The sequence below is a fragment of the Psammomys obesus genome, unplaced genomic scaffold, assembly GCF_907164565.1.
Source record: "Psammomys obesus unplaced genomic scaffold, mPsaObe1.curated_primary_1811, whole genome shotgun sequence".
In the NCBI taxonomy this organism is placed as follows: Eukaryota; Metazoa; Chordata; class Mammalia; order Rodentia; family Muridae; genus Psammomys; species Psammomys obesus.
Window position 1 is genome coordinate 416,053 of NW_026594091.1, and position 5,487 is coordinate 421,539.

The window sequence follows — 5,487 nt, forward strand, 5'->3', positions numbered from 1 at the left end:
AGGTCTTCCTCTTCTTCTTTCTGATCTTAGTCTATCAGTTCTCATCAGAAGTGGCTGCATTGTCATCTTCTGTGGCCTGGTAAGGCTGCTCCCCTCTCAGGGGGAGGTGATCAAAGAGCAGGCCAATCAGATTATGTCAGAGGCAGTCCCTCTTCCCATTACTATGTAACCCATTTGGACACTGAGCTGCCATGGGCTACATCTGTGCAGGGGTTCTAGGTTATCTCCATGAATAGTCCTTGGTTGGAGTATGAGTCTCTGGGAAATTCCCTGTATTCAAATTTTCTTGTTCTGTTGCTCTCCTTGTGGAGTTCCTGTCCTCTCCAGCTCTTGCTATTTCCCACTTCTTACCTAAAATTCCATTCACTCTGCCCAACAGTTGGCCATCAGGCTCAGCATCTGCTTTGATAGTCTGCAGGGCTTTCAGAGGCCCACTGTGGCAGGTTCCTAGGTTGTTTCCTGTTTTCTTCTTCTGGCTTTCAGAGGCCCTCTGTAGCAGGTTCCTAGGTTGTTTCCTGTTTTCTTCTTCTTCTGATGTCCATGCTCTTTGCCTTTCAGGATGGGGATTGAGCATTTTAGTTAGGGTCCTCTCTTTTCCTTAGTTTGTTTAGATGTACAGATTTTAGCGGGTTTATCCTATGTTGTATGTTTATATGAGTGAGTATATACCGTGTCTGTCTTTTTGCTTCTGAGACAACTCACTCAGGATGATCTTTTCCAGGTCCCACCATTTACCTGCAAATTTCATGATTTCCTTATTTTTCATTGCTAATACTCCATTATATAGATGTACCACAATTTCTGCATCCATTCTTCAGTTGAGGGGCATCTGGGTTGTTTCCAGCTTCTGGCTATTACAAATAAAGCTGATACAAACATGGTTGATCAAGATATGAGAAGATGGAAAGATCTCCCATGCTCATGGATTGGCAGGATTAACATAGTAAAAAATGGCCATCTTACCAAAAGCAATCTACAGATTTAACGCAATTCCCATCAAATTGCCAACACAATTCTTTACAGACCTGGAAAGAAAAATTCTCAACTTCATATGGAATAACAAGAAACCCAGAATTGCTAAAACAATCCTCTACAATAAAATATCTTCCGGAGGTATCTCCATCCCTGATCTCAAGCTGTACTATAGAGCAACAGTTATAAAAACTGCATGGTACTGGCATAGAAACAGAATGGTGGATCAATGGAACCAAACAGAGGACCCAGAAATAAACCCACACACTTATGGACACCTGATTTTTTGACAAAGATGCCAATACCATACAATGGAAAAAAGATAGCATCTTCAACAAATGGTGCTGGTCCAACTGGATGTCTACATGTAGAAAAATGAAAATAGATCCATAATTTTATTTTTCTTATTAGTTACATTTTGTTAACTCTGTGTCCCAGCTGTATCCCGTTCCCTCATTTCCTCCCCAACCCCACACTCCCTCCCTGGTCTCCTCCCCGCCCCTTTCCAAGTCCACTGATAGGGGAGGACCTCCTCCCCTTTCATTTGACCCTGTTTTATCAGGTATCTTCAGGGCTGGCTGCAAAGTCCTCCTCTGTGGCCTAACAGGACTGCTCCTCCCCTGGGGGAGTGGGGATGTCAAAGAGCCTGCCCTTGAGATCCTGTTAGAAATAGTCCTTTTTCCTCTTACTTTGGAAAACTACTTGGTTACTGAGCTACCATGGGAATTTTAAACATAAGTTGGACTTTTAAATTTCTGAAATTATGAAGACTGTGGAACTCAGTGTTATACTGTTTATACTGTGCTACTAAGATACTAATATGAAATTTTGGGGATGAACAAGAAAGTCATGGTTTTTAAAAAGATATTTATGAGTCAATTTGACATTGGATCAGTTGTGCTTGTTTTTGTTTGTATGTCAGTATGGAACAAACTTGAACATGTCTGGTGAGAGGGAATTTTAACTGGGACACATGGGCTACAATTTATCCAGGGGTCTGGGCAATCTCCATGCATGGTCCTTGGTTGGAGTATCTGTCTCTGCAGGACCCTAAGCCCAGATATTTTTTGTTCTGTTGGTCTCCTTGTGGAGTTCCCATCCCCTCCATGTCTTGCTATCTCAAAAAATAATATGCTGTTATTATTTCCGGAGGGTTTTTAGTGGTTTCTAGGTGTGGTCTATAAGTATAAGGTCATCTGTACAAAGACTGCATTTTCCTTGTTTCTCTTATCTGGCTCAGCCTGTTGATGCCAAAGTATGGACACATTACTATTTTATTATTGTGAGACTCAAAAAGAAAAAAAAAAGGAAAAGAAGGAAAAAAAAGACAGGATCTTCTTGAGTTAACAACCATTTATACTGAGTTATTTTTTCTTTTCTTCTTCATTTTTAAAAATGTGATAACCTTCCTTAACAGAGAAAATGTAGCTTTACAGCCTTAAACTGATATGAGCCACTAATGAACAAAAAAAGAAATAGTCTCACATATTATAAGCCCATATGTGGTATATATTACAACTTAAATTTTCTGAAGCACTTTAGCAATGTAGTGGCATAACACTAAATATATTTTACACTTCGTCCCCCCCCCCACCTTTTATTTTTTGGTTTATAGAGACAGGGATTCTTTGCATAGACTTGGGTTGTCCCGGAATCACTTTGTAGAACAGACTGGCCTCAAACTCAGATATTTGCTTGCCTTTCCCTCCCCAAACTGGGATTGAAGGCAGGCACCACCATGCCTGGCTTTTCTCACCTTCTTTACAAAAACTTTACAGTGTTCAAAGTTCTTATTAAGGCTATGAAATGTTTGCTTGTTTGTTTGTTTGTTTATCCCTTCCTCTTATCTTTTGAAAATTCATCTTAATAAGAAAATAAAACAACACAATGGGTTCCTGCTGATTAGTGTCATGAAGCTGTTCCTGGCAGTGTGAGAAAGGGAACATTTGGCGTTGTCCTGTGTGTTGGAGTTCAGTCTACTGTTAAGGAAAATTAATTGATTTTCAATGTTTTGACTTATGAAGAACAAAAGGTAGTTGAAAAGGAAGGACCCAAAGTTGGTATAGAAACTAAACAGCAACAACACTATGGAAGCAGTCAAACAAGAGAAAGCAAGACCAAGTAATTGACTTCTGTTAGGACAAGACTGAGTCCTAGCTTTTGTAGTTTCACAGAGTGGTTTAGCCCTATGGTGGTAGTGAGGTTTCTAGTGCCTTCTTAGTTGGCTTGATTCTAATATGCTCGCAGACTCAGCATATTCTTCTGTCATTGCAGTCACCACATTCGAAGTACCATTCCCATCAAACCAGTTCTCTTTGTACATTACCAAATAGTGGAGCCTCTGGCTTGTGGTACTGGAAAAGTGAAAGGATTCTAGTTTTGCTGAATATTAATCATTTCTACTAGTTTCTAAACTATTTGTAAAATTTGTCTCACAAAATTAAAATTTGAATGTAAAGCTCAAAGTTTCTAGAAACAGGACCTTCCTTTTTTTTCAAACTGTCTTGCCACTGTACCCCAAAAGCAATGCTTGTGGCTACATGCTGGACAGTAATTATAAGGATCATAGTTTTCCATTCTGAGGGCTGCAGATTGTCCTCTTCCCCAGGGAATCCACACTAAGAGAAGTCCAAAGACCAACAACCCAGGTCACCACATGTACCAGAGAGCTATAGTCTTGTGGTGGTCTACTGCAGTCTCAGTGGATCAGACTCTTATAGCTCAGCCAACTGACTGTTCCTGGACTGGGGACAGTGGCACACACTTATCATGGTATGGCATGAGGTCTCCTTCATAGCACTATACAACTGCCTCAAAAGAAAATCCTTGAAAGAACTCATAGGTTGCCTTTTACTGGTGTTCCTGATTGCTAGACCTTCCTAGTGCCCATCATTACCTAAGGCCACCCAGCTCTGCCTCAGGTCAGTAACAATTCTGCAATTGGGTGAGCAGATCAAATGACTCAGCACAGGCCTTACCAGCTCTTTATTTCCACACTATGGACAGACAGTCTGTAGTCTGAGATATTTGTAGTTTTGTAGAGCTTTGCTTCTTCCAACACACAGGGTCCTGTCTACATATTTCATTACACACTCAATGTCCGGTTGCAGCCATCCCTTTGATTCATAGCTAGGAAGTCTCACAGCCAAACATAGGTCACTTTCAAATAGTCACTGTTGTTAAAGCAAAAAGAGGCCGTACCTTAGAAAACAATGACAAAGCAATGATAGTGCTTGGAGGTGGGAAAGAGACTGGATATGCTGTAGCTTGTAGCTTGAAATAGGATTGCTTGCATGCGCTCCAGAAATTAAGGATTTGTATAAGAGCACACCAAGGATCATTCGCAACTTCTCTCTCAGGCTAACATCTTAAACCAGGAAAATACCAGTCCAATTAGGGAGAGCCATGCCATTTTACTTTTGATCTCTTATTTTGGTTGAACTGGTGTAAATATAGTAATTTGGTTGCATATAAGTTCAGTTTTTATCCAGATTCTCATTGCCTGGTCTGTGGACCCAAGGCATAGGCAGTCAGGACATTTATTGATCATCTAAAATTGATTATCTCAAAAAATAAAATAAAATAATAAAATAAATAATAAAATAATTGATTGCCTCATTACTCCTTGCTAATGTCAAACACTGTCAGTAAAACAAAGAGGTCACTCTCCTACTTGTCCTTACCTTTCTCTGCTGTGACTATAACAGCTTCAAAGTTGGTCACAGAACTCAGTTCTTGAACAGGACCCCCTTCATTTGTAAGTCCAAATAAAAGCCAAAGGACACTCTGGAGGACACTCATTCACTGGCATATTTTTCCATTTCACTGGGAAGTCAAAGCCCAGTCTGAAAGAGTTACATGACTATTTTGCATATTATGTATTAAAGGTACTTTATAGACATTTTCATAAGTTTGATCAGGATTCTATAACTTTATATGAATGGAAGTTACATAGATGAAATAAAAAACATGCTTTGCGGAATGATGTTATGTGAACATCACTGTCCTACAGAACAGTAGGCAATTATATCCAATTACCACCATTACTTTATGGAAAAGAGCAAGAGATTTTAGGCAGTGATGTGAAAAAAAATATGAGTTTCTTTAACCAATCATTTGAAATTGCTATATTATTTGGGCTGAATTCTAAAAAATGTGTGTACTTATCAGCTTTCATGAATTTGAAGTATATTGTATTGCTTTTCTGGAGAAAAGTTCAATCATGTATACATGTGTACGTATATATTTGTAAATATTGTGTTTTAGTAATTTACTTGAGGAAATTCACTGCATGTAAATGTCTGGATGCACAAGTGAGAATGCCTTGATTTGTTCTTTTACATTTTGACAAATACTTTAATATTTCTTGATTTGAAGGTTTTTTAGGTTTAATTATGTACACAACTACAAGATGCTCTGGTTTGTTCTTTGGTTTTTGGTTCCATACCCTACCCATTTACTTATCTATCTATCTATCTATCTATCTATCTATCTATCTATCTATCTATCTATCTA